The sequence below is a fragment of the Phasianus colchicus genome, chromosome 1 (genome assembly GCF_987193195.1).
Source record: "Phasianus colchicus chromosome 1, bPhaCol1.hap1.1, whole genome shotgun sequence".
Lineage (NCBI taxonomy): Eukaryota > Metazoa > Chordata > Aves > Galliformes > Phasianidae > Phasianus > Phasianus colchicus.
This window is the reverse complement of record NC_143436.1, coordinates 168,337,128-168,349,610: the sequence shown is the minus strand read 5'-3', so window position 1 is coordinate 168,349,610 and position 12,483 is coordinate 168,337,128.

The window sequence follows — 12,483 nt, the reverse complement described above, 5'->3', positions numbered from 1 at the left end:
GAAATGAATCTCTCTGTGAAAGCAGAATTGACCCACAGTGATGTCCCTATCAACTGCTCCAGTCGGCTGTGTTGGAACTTCTATAATATCTAGCCATTAAAACATTAGGTGATGCAAGCTAATCACCAAGGCTTCTTGGACTGAGGAAAAAAAAGCAGGTCATGTACATGCTAATATTGATGACTGTCCAAGGTAGCATCAATCACCCTGGGGATATGAATTTTTCTTTTTCTGTGCACTATAGAAGGAACCAACAGATATACCTTCAGCTGGACTTAATGAAATCAAACCAGATTCTTTCAGTTAAAATAGAGCACTGATGGAACTCACTTAATTGCATCCATGTGAAATCTGAGTTTCTAGTTTAATTAAGACCACTATTTTCATTCAAAATACCTTAGCCACTTATTTTTGGTAACTAAAACCACATGGAGGTGCTTGTCTCTTTCCACTGTCTTTAATAGAGGCCTAAATATGCAAACAATATATAGCTAAACTCTGTTGAGATTGTTAATGTGTTCAGAGCTTAGATATTGCATTATTGGTTCAAATTGGATGAGCTGTTCAGAAAGGTGTAAAGCTCAGGGAGCTTGTATTTCCTCAAAGCTTAATCCAGTTGTAGAGGACGGAGATGGGTCTCTTGCTTTTAGGTTTATAGTACTGCAGTTGTTCCATGAGTATCCACAGAGAATGGAAAGAAAAGATGAAAGATTCATAGAGGAATTGAATCTTCTGCTTACTTCAGTTATCAGATGTGTATCTGGCTACCACTATCTGGTCACTTACTATCAAAAATACTACAGTGAGAAGACATTATTCTATGTTTGTCAGGAATAAAGGTGGTACCATTCAGAAAAGCCAAGGCAAAAAAGTTGCTCTTAAATTTTACATTACCTTTTGTACCCTGCTAGTGGTTCTGCCAGCATTTCTCACTCTCATCTCTCATATATAGAAATATATGATGTAGTAATGGAACTTGGCCCTCTAAATGGTGACATTTTTCCAGGGGAGGTAATTAAACAGATCCATATGGACAACTTTACAGGCAGTGGTGGTTGTGGTGGCTGAAAAAGATAGTTTATGCTCCTTCCATTCAAACATGTAATGTTTCTTTTGCTGTGTTGTAAATAGTTGATCTGGTATGAGTACAGCAGTTTAACTTCCTTTAATTTTAATTAAAAAGTATACTCTTAAACACATAGAGAACTTAGCAACTATGCTAAAAAGTGAAAAGCAGACAGAATCTCTGATAGCGTTCCTCCTGCAGAGCAGAATAATCTGTCATTTACTATCCCACAGCATGTAAAATATGGCAAGAACATTGCAGAAGACAAAGCCATGACTGCTCCCCCCAAAATACTAAGGTTTGTAGCTGGTAGTCTCCAGAGAAGAAAATATGGAAGTTGCACTTTTATATAACATAAATATCGTCATCTGATGGCACTGTTTAAACTGGGACAGTTTAATGGATCAGTTCCCAAACTTTTTCACTGGCTCCAGTGTGTTCCTCAACTCTCTTCTAGTTGCAGCTACAATGTTTTATTCCCATTTCTGATCATGATTTGTACTTTTTCAATAAAACTTTTGTCACTCGTACAACTTTTATTGAGTTCTGGTCCCTTGTTTATGAACTACGGCTCTCATTTATTTCTCCTCCAGTGTCTTTTTCCCACAAACTGTAGGCCATTCTGCTTTTCTTCTGTGATGCTCAGAGGTAAAAATGCATCAGAAATGATGGCACTCATGTTTGCTACTTGACACTGTAAGAAGGATGAATCACTTGCATACATTTTTGGTCTGCAAAGTGTCTATCTACCCAGTCCAAGTGCCTCACAAAGCTCTGCAAAAAAATTTGTTTGGCACAGTTGAGGACAAATGAGTCCAGTCTGCATTGAACTGATTGCTGTTTTCATTTTCTTCATTATCAATTCCATATCTGCAACTCTTTGACATGGCAAATCACTGCTCAGAGAGAAGTGTGAGGTGTCTGTCAGCCGATGGCCTAACACCAAAACAGACCAATTAGCAATGTCCCCATCTGCTGCCTAGGCTCATGCTTGCTTCCTGCCTGCTCCTGAAGCCAAGAACGGAACTGGAAGCCTTGGATTTTATGCATAACAGCTGCAGCTGCATGTGGTCCTGAAATCTTCCAGCAGGAGCTGAAGAACGGAGGTCTTGTTGGCACCTTTCTTAGCAAGGCTAGACCTCTTCTCTTAACACTTAATGCTGTTCAAAAGATCATCACAGGGTGGTTGAGGTGCATTTGAGACAGAACAAGGAATTGATGCTGATAGCAGAGCTCTTAAATTTTCACATCCTTTTTGTCTAGTGGGAGAAATCAATGCTCTGAATATCAACTCTATTAGGTTAAAGTCATGAAGTTTAAAACTGAGACTGATGAAGAATCTGAATGATGTCTGGTGAAAGTCTGCTACAGAACTGACCTTTTATTTAGAAGGATGCTACATCTGCAGAATTTCATGTTTGCAATACCAGCCCATTAACTACTGGCTAAATAAAATGAAACAAGAAGAAAATATTTGCACACATACTCATCTCCTATTAACATGGAAACAGAGAATGTATTCTGGATCTGCATGCTAATCTCAAAGCACAACTTATTTTTATTGAGATAACCTAAGATGATCAGAAGGCTGGAGCACCTCTCCTGTAAAGAAAGGTTGAGGGAACTGGGCTTGTTTAGCTTGAAGAAGAGAAGACTCCAGGAAGACCTAATTGTGGCTTTAAAGGGAGCATATAAACAGGAGGGGCAATGGCTATTTACAAGGGTAGATAGCAATAGGACAAGGGGGAATGGTTTTAAACTGAGACAGGGGAGATTCAGGTTAGATGTTAGGGGGAGGTTTTTCACACAGAGGGTGGTGATGCACTGGATCAGTTTGCCCAAGGAGGTTGTGGATGCCCCATCCCTGGAGGCATTCAAGGCCAGGCTGGATGTGGCTCTGGGCAGCCTGGTCTGGTGGTTGGCGACCCTGCACATAGCAGGGGGTTGAAACGAGATGATCATTGTGGTCCTTTTCAACCCAGGCCATTCTGTGATTCTATGATTCTATGAACCTTCTTTGTGGCCTTCAATTGCAGCCTTTTGAAAGTTCTGTTTGCAGGTGTGGTAATCGGGTTTTCAACATGTGTTACAAAGGTTCTTGGAGGTCCATGGATTACTTCTGAGGGATCTTTTAAAGGCTGCTGAGGAAAGTAGATTTGTTGCTTCTTAGCTTAAAGCACCTTTGAGTTTGAAAGAGCTGAAGGCCATTTTGCTGGGGATAAGGATGGTAAAACTGAATGAAAAATATAGGGGCTTGGGGAATATAGGTTCTACCTGTGGGATCTATTCTAAACTAATCTTTGTGAGAAATGTGTGGCAGAATAAAAACAGAATTTATTCCCTCTTCATGGCAGTAGTGATTTTACTTTCCAGAAGCTCATTTTAAAGGATGCATGAAGAGCTTTCCACAGCAACTCCAGAGCACCCAGCCTTTTCCAGCACAACTCCAAGTGGAACTGTACTGTCTGAGATTCCTCAGTGTGTGGAACTTATACTTCTGAGGGCTATACCAAAAATCTTAACTTTGGGTCCAGGGCTAGAGATGGGCTCTGTTGTAAAAGCAGCAGATTCTTTGCACTTCTCATTCAAGCATGGAGAAATTTGCATTTGTGTCAAGGCATGCTTTGCATGAACTCTTGTATTTTGAAAGTCTAGAAGATCTCCATTGGGCACAGGTAAGCATATCACAGAATCACAGAATGGCCAAGTTTGGAAGGGACCTCAAGGATCATGAATCTCCAATCCCGGCTGCAACTTGCTCTGATAAAGATTTGTAGCAATAAAAGCCCTGATTATCTGCACATCCTAACAGTTCTGCTTATCTGTTTCTTAGTAGGTGAAGACTATCATGACAAACAAGAGCTTTATGAGGAACTGAAATGAAGGAAAATGCCTTCCTATGGTTTTGCATCTGGTGAGGAAGTCTGATGCCTGAAAAGAGCTTCCCCTTTTGCTTTCTCCTCCAAAGGAGCACTAACAGCCATGTTTTTCATCAAGCACTTGACAAAATTATGTATTTTTGATCCTGCTTCTCTTTTGCCAGATGCTGTGATTGCACTAGTCTCTTTTTCTTAGGAAACAGGACTGAAATAGCTCGACAGCTGATTTTGCTTTCTCAAGCAAATTATCCAGAAAAATTAAAAGCAACAATAACAAAGAGTATATTCTGTAACCTGTTCCCTTACTTGTTGACACTGATTTGTCCCGTAAGTTGAGCCAAGATTGCTTAGTTTAGCTAAGAGTAGAATCATAGAATCATTGAAGCATTGAAACATAGAATGGTTTGGAAGGGATCTAAAAGTTCTAACCCCAATGCCACGAGCAAGGACACTTCCCACTAGATCAGGTTGCTCAAAGCCCATCCAGCCTCGCCTTGAATCCAATTTAAACTGACCCTTTTTCAGTTTAAAACATAGCACTGTTCATATATTTTTCTAAGACATAAGTCAGAGAGTCAGTTCTCATTTCTGGTGTAAATCAGGAAAAATACCGAGCTCTGAGAAAGAAAGTGACCCGTAACTTCTATATCTATCTGTATATTTCTTCTGTCAGGGTTACATTTTCTTCTTTTTTAATAGCAGAAATTGAAGTGGGTGGAAGGAAAAAAAAAAAAACACAACACAGCACAATAGGCTGTTCTTTTTCCAAAGAAAATTAAATGGGAGGGATCGGAGAGGCTCTCCTCTCCTCTCTTAGGAGTCTCATCCCTGTTTTGTCCTATGGGATGCCTACATCTGGTTCAGTTTAGCTCAATCTCAGCTGAATCTGTCTTCAGTATTGACCCTTCATCCAGTTTCAGATGTTAGTTGGAATGCTGCCTTTTCTCCCTTGCTTGCATCTTGTCATTTTTCTTTTTCCTACTGCTCTTTTTTCATTTTGGACTTGTTTGCTTTATGGAAACCCCTGTAAATCATTCTAAGGTCCACTGTCAGGAAGGATGCTAGCTACAGTGATTTTGGCTTGATCTCTTTGGTGTTTTTAAGCTGCTTGCAGTAGCTGTACTGTGTAATCAAACCCTGACACTGATCAAAAGTGAAAAAGAGCCAGTAGATGGCACCATTTATTATATTATAGAAGATTCATCACCAAAGCCTAGAGGGTTTTTCCCCCTTAAACCTGGTTGCCAGTAAAAGATAAATCAACCCTCCATTTTTAGAGATGTTACTTACAAGCTTAGTAGAGACCTCACTTTATATCCTTTCTCTGGGCTTCCTGGGAAGAATTCAGTGGCAGTGCCTTAAATGGAAGAACATTTTAGAAACAATAATGGAACTAGAGGTCAATAGGATACAGCCCAGGGGAGCTTTCTTCTGTTCTGCTCTTAAAAATATCCCGTTGCTTCTTTACTTTCTCCATTCTATTAAATAAGAGATTTGCTTTGAGGCGTATCTCCAAACCCAGTAACTTTGGAAAAGATGCAGGCAATGGTCAATTACAAACATGGTGTAGCTCTTCTGTTACAATTAATAGTTCTATTTTCTTACAACATATAGCAGCTGTTATCTAGGGCTCTCAGAGTGCTTCAGAACACTAATGAAGTACACCTCACAACACCTCTATAGATAGGCAATATTAATTCCCTAGGAAGCACACTGACCTCCCTGGGTGCTTGTATGGTTCTGCCTGTCAGAGAAATAGATATTCATGTGACCAAAGGTTGCAAAATTGGGAGTAAACAGTGCAATATATTTTATGCTATTTCAAGCATTTATTTATTTATTTTTTTCCCAGAAGAAGAAAATAATAATAATAAAAAGAAAGTAGTTTTGCCTTACAGGAGTTAACCTTTGCAACTTTTTTTGGTAAGGGATCAACCTGCTCTCTTTCCAATTAGCTACATGTATCCAGCTGGTAGTGTATGAACTGCTTGTGCTTCAAAGACAGATTAGTGACTTCAGCATCATTTACTATTAAAGGTTAAAAGCAGCAGCTCTTTCTAATCTGCTGCTGCACAGCCAATGTAATTTTAATACTGTACTCTGTAGAAAAGGAAAGAAATGCAACGCTGAAACATTTAACAGGATATATTTTTCCATCTTTATTTTAAGTTATGAGAACTGTCTGCTAAAACGCTGCTAAGTGTTTCCAGTCAGTGATAGTTTCCTGGCATCAAAAGATTAAGAAAATTAAATGAAATATCCAGCAGAAAATAAACCAAGCGAAGACAAAGAGAAAAAGAACAACTTGAATTTTCTATACTCATCTGCCTGCTACGTGTATCTGCTTCACTGGTCTGTCAATTTTAATTGGACTGCAACCTACTGTAGCTGGGTTCACACTGGTTCAATTAAAAAATTCTGTTCCTTTATTTCCCCCCCCCCCCATTTTACCCATGAATAGGAGTATTGTAAGAGTAATAATGTTAACCCCGGAGTCCTGGCACGATGCCAGGTCAGGTAATTATATTCTGCCTATGTACATTTCAGTTGTAATTTCAGCTGAATACGTTAGCCTTTATTTTCCATTCCCGATCATCATGTTATATAACACTGCTGTGTATCGTTAAAAAGCCACCCCGATGTGGCTGTGTTTTAATGACCACTACACCGAGTATGAGCAAATCAGGATCCCTTCTCTTTCTAGGCTATTCACAACACCTACTTGCAATGCTGGGGATGAGGATTGATCTAACTTCATGAAGGTTTGCAGTCTGTTGTGATGGACTCTATAGGTAGTCAATAGGTTGTGGAAACTTCACATAGTGATGAGGTGATGACAAAGAGCAGTGGAAGGGTTTTCTGGTCTTCATCTGGAAGATCTTCATCAACAAGTTAGGTAGGACTGAGTCTTTAACTTTTAAAGTGGTTTAGCTTGGGGAAAATACACCTTTATCAGCCCATCTGATAAGCCTGAACAAAGACTATGCAAGGCAAAAAGATGTAGGGCAGTTGTTGAAACAATGGTGATATTGCCCTCAGTGTAGTCATCTGCACGTCATTTTCTCAGTAGCTATTGGTTCCAAAAGGATAGCCCCCTTCTCCCCAGAAAATGAACACAAAACTTGTTAAACCTAATTGAATGAGTTCTTTCAGAATATGTTCTTGTGGCTGTTCTAAAAATTGCATGTGGTGTTGCTGAAAAACTAGACAGCTGTACACAGAAAGATCACTTTTGCAGATGGACTTGATTATCCTTTGGTTGGACTTGATGATCTTTAAGCTCTTTTCCAACCTGAGCAATTCTATGATTCTATGCTTTAACTCAGCATTATTTGACATTTGTGTGAAAAAGATTGAACAACTTTGTGCTTTCAGTGCTGTATCCCCTGCACCCTCCAAAAAAATGATAATAATGATATAAGAAATGGAAGGCAGTGTTGAGAACAAAGATTACTCCTGCTTTGGTTACCTAATGAGTGAAGGAAAACCTGTGTTACAAAATGAGCACGATAGCAATGAAGTGCAATGGGCGTACAGGAGATCAGCAGAAAAGAGACAACATAACAGTCAGAACAACAATCTTCTTCAAAGGATCTCAGAGCCAGGGAGGTGTGCAAGGACTCAGATGTGGGAGATGGACCTACTTCTCAAAGATTTTGATGACAATTTGGCACCTACGTGCCACTTGTGCCACAACTTACAGGTACAGATAACTTTTGCTTCATTAAGGTGAAAACTGAAACTGTATTTTAGGTTTTGTCAAGCTGCTAGTCAGCTTGTGTTATCCACACTGTCTCTCCGTCTGCATTTAGCAAGCACTAAATTGTTGTCATATTTTCTCCTTTGGGATCATAAAGGCCTCGCTCAGCAGATTTCCTCATCCCAATAACAGCAATTCTTTTGATGAGCCCACCTGAATTAAGTGGAGTTTCATAAGAGCTGGGCACATGGCAGACAATTATCTGCAAGGCTGAGTAGGGGAGGTGAGGTCTTCTGGCTCTGGCACATGCCTTTTTTTAAATTTCCCCCATTTCAACCTCCCAGATCAAGGAGGAGCACTGTTGTTTTTGCTATATGATGGAGACTGGAAGATGCAAGACATGCAGCAGGGCTGGTGGCCATGCCAAACTCTTCTCAGAACTGACAGCAGTAGCTCGTGTATGCAGTCATACAAGAGCACCACAATCCGATGGCGTACAAAACATGCAGAGCTGTCAGGTCTGTAGCAATCCAATTAGGTTACATGATTTCTAAAGCTAGATGATTCAAGGAAGCTTAAAGGAGAGTTCACTCTGTGCTGGCTCAATGGCTGCGTCAGTTATCTGGATGGGTTTGCTTGTTTGTAGCTCTGGCTGCTGAAGCAGGTGGACCTTTTCTGTTTTTCCCCTAGAGCAATACTAGGAAAAACACAATTGAGTTAATTATTAACTATCTTTGTTATTATTTATTAAATGAGAATCCTTATATATATTGGAAAGAAATAGTCATATTTCTTGGGGGGGTGGAGGTAGGAGGGAGGGGGGAAAGATCAATAAAGGATCTCATTATGCATTTTTCAGATTTCTTTACAGAAACTGAAATATTAAAGTTCCTCTGTAGTAGCTGAAGTGCTATTAATTTCTGTGGATCTTATTGTTTGACCTTTGCTTTTGTCAAAATCTCTTCCTTCTAACCTTTAGTTTCAGATACCTGCTTGTATTTCTGCACATCCTGCTCCCATTATCCTGCTCCCATTATCTCAGCACCTGAAATGTGTGAGATAGAAAAGCAGCTCCATGCCATGTATATTTTTTTTTTTTTTTTCTTACAGCTCCTGTTTTTGTGGCAAATTAATCAAAAGCTGCATGGGAGAAAAGTCCCTCATCCTTCCCCCTTGGCAAAAAGCCTGAGAAAAGGGAAAGATCAGTCACTGTGTGCTAACAGTAGCTGGCCTTCTTAATTTTGTGTGGAAATTGGAATCAGTGTCCAGCCCTCCAGAAATATTTTGCTGCCAATCCTGAGAAGCCAAATCACAGCTGTTACAAAATCAATGGCAAAAATTTATTTTGATTTCACTGGAACCACAATTTCAGTGCAGATACATAGAGCTAAGAAATTATTAGGCTGATCTCATCTGTCATTTCAGAGAAGGAATCGGGAGAGCTGGCTGCATCCATACAGGAATGGAGGCAATGCAGCTTCGCAAGTGCTATGTGTAAGGTGAACTGCAAGAAATCTACAAAATAAAGGCAAAGGTTGGGAAGCAGTGTGGCTGCATGGCACTTTTGAAGATCACAGAATCACTAAGGCTGGAAAAGATCACTAAGATCATCTAGTCCAACCATCAACCCATCCCTACCATGCCCACTGACCATGTCTCTCAGTACTACATCTACACAATTCTTGAACACCTCCACCGACAGTGACTCCACTACCTCCCTGGGCAGCCTGTGTCAGTGCCTCACCACATTTTTGGAGAAAACATTTTTCCTAATATCCAACCTGAACCTCTCCCGATGCAAACTGAGGCCCCCAAACTAATTCATCTCTGTGAAAATTCCCAAAATTTACACAAGTAGAGTTGATAGACCTATTCAATTTTCATATCACATAACAGAGAACACTTCTTACTCGTGTGCCATATTGGGCTCCAACAGAAAACAAAATGCTGATCTTGACAGTTTTGCTGGCATGAGCACTCCCATTGCCTCCTGGTCTTGTAGAAAAGCTCCTTCCAAGTCTGGCCAGTTGTGGGGAGTGTGTCGGTGGTTGGCTTTTGCAATGGATTTTAAAGAGCTGAACTGTAGATTGCTTCCTGTTCAATTGGCTTACCCACCTTCTTGATGCATACTGATACATAATGATAGATTTCTTTCTAGTGTTCTGTGGGCTGGTCAGCAACTCTGACCCATGAAGTTAGACATATGAATGTCTTCCAATACAGACATTGTTGGTCCATTGCTGTGAATTCAAGTGCACCCTCATCTGTGAAAGGCTGAAAAAGAGATGATCAAAAATGATCTATAGTAACCAGCAAAACTCCCGAGAGAAAGCTAGAAGGAAGAAAGGGAATCAACACAATTTTTAAATGAGCAACTCCCCCTTTTATCATGTTTCTAATCCCATTTTCTCTGCTCCTTTTTGTTTTGCTTTGTTGTTGTTTGTCTCTAGCATTTACATTCTCCAGGCTTTATAATGCTTCATCTTAAGGGGGAACCTGAAGAGCGCATTTTGTCTGCTCACTAATAACCTGAATTTTTTCATCACAGAAGCCAATCAAAGGAGAGAGATTACAGGAGACGGAGTACTGAGATTTGCATATTAACAGCACAGTTATTGAAGAATAGCTGCCTCTTACCAGGAGCAAACTGTGCACTCCCATTGGCCAACAACAGCTGCCAGCCAATGCAGACGAGGGATTCAAAGGTCGTATGTTGTTTTTCTATTTTTTTTTTTTATTCTTCCTTGAGAGTGCTAATATAAATCAGATACCAAAAGCAGCGTGAGCTTGTTCAGCACTGCCTCTCCAACACATGGCATCACTGCCTGCCCATTGGCTCACACGGCTCCATCCCTGCGTAATGGATCATACTGTGTATATTAATACTCCAGCTTTACAGTTCTATTTCCATTAGAGGAAGATTGCCTGTGAGCCTCTTAGTGGATAAATAGGAATTTACAGCTTTCAAAAATTCTCTTAAAGCTTGCAAGATCCAGGGAAGAAGGAATTACACATGACTATTTTTGAAGCTTTAGAAGGTCCAGAGGACCTAATTGTGTGCTCAGAGATGTCTGGGCAGCTCCTATTGAATTCCTTGGTTACAATGTGTGCTTACGAGACAGCTAAAATAAGCCTTTTTTTTTTTTTTTTTTTTTTTAATGACAAAAAAAAATATATAGTAAATCCTTCAGTTATTAAAAAATTAGACCATAACATCTTTGGGGTCAGGTCAGCCACATTCCATCTCAAAAAGAGATGAAGAAGAAAATTCAACACAGATAAAGACAACAAATAAAGACAACAAAGTTAAGAAATACATTTGGAGAGTGGAGGTGACGTGATTTATGAACCAGCCCTTGATTTCACAAACCAGTTTACATTAAAGTTGAAGTGTAAGCTGTGCATGAACTTCTCCATGTATGCTTTTCAAAAGTGGTTGCTGGCTTACGAAGGAATGGGCCTGTGCTTTAAAAGACAGAATAGAGGTGTTTTCCTCTATAGCACAGAAGAGGATGCCCAAGTTATAAGTATGCCTCACTTTCATCAGGGCTACATGGAACAGAGATGCCCCCAGCAATTTTTCCTTCGTATATCTGTCTGTACCATAGCTGAAAAGCAAAGCAAAACCCACCAAGAAATGAGAGATCTACATCTGCACCACTGGGTGAGGAGTGGCTCCTGCTCCCCAGCAGAGGTAGTTAACATTTACCTAAAGCAGCACATTAATTCCCACATTTTGTCCTCTACATGCTTGTCCTTGTGTTCCTTGGTGTAATTTGTGTCAGTGCTGTTTGTCGTCACTTCTCAAAGTGAAGCTGTGACACCAACCCTGCCAGCCAGGGGGAAAAAGCTGCACACGGAGGCGAAGAACGCCAGCATTGCTTCGATCAGATGGAGGCAGTGGTGTGGAAATTGCTTCTGTTGCATAAGTGTGTTTGCTGGTAAACCTGGAGTGATGGGCTGGTAAGCACACATCATTAGCCCAGTACCTGTGGGTGCAGCTCAGTGCCACATTGGTGCAAAAAGTACTGTGGAAAAAAAGCCCGCAAAAGCAGAGGCTGGAGACTTTTCTATCAGCTTTTCTTCCTGCTACTAGAATTCATAGCTGCCTTGTGCAATATTTAATACCTGATGTTAGTTTCCACCCTTCAGCCACAGCCACTTTTCACGTACCAACTGATTGTCACCCAGAAGTGTGCTGAAATTCAATATAAATGGGCATACAATGGCCTTCTCCAGCACTAAATCACGGCCACCTGCTCAGCAGAATGGGGCTGTTTGCAGCAGCCCTACATGGTGATTCGGGTGATTCGGGCAGGGAGGAGAACAGGCTTCTCCCATTTAAACAGCAGAGTTCAGACTGGCAAACACCTTCTGGTTCAGCTTCAAAGCTGAGTGAGGCATCGGGCAACTCCAGCAGCACTGCTTGGCACTGGGGCAGCTTCTGCTGGACCCTCTGAACCCAGCATCCCTTCCTGGGATGTGTGATGGGGAAGGAACAGGGGAAGGCGAGGCCACGCACTCCTGCCATGCTGCATAAAGAGACGGCTCGATTGTCACCTGCCTGGGACACAAAAGCAGCCCTCTAGCAAGGGTTCTCCGTAAAGCGTTCTAGTTTGGAACCACAGCCAAATGGGAGCCCTGCTGACAGGAGGATCCCGACAGAAACCCCAATCCCATGGAAAATGGGCAGTTCTTAGCGCTGAGAGCACAGCGGATTAGAGTACAGCCCTCAGCCGGCTCTCTGCCAGGCTGGACACCTGTCCCCGGCCCCGCAGGGGGACCTCTCCCCACCGTCGTGCTCTGTGCTTCCCGCCCTCCTCACCGCCCACTCCTTC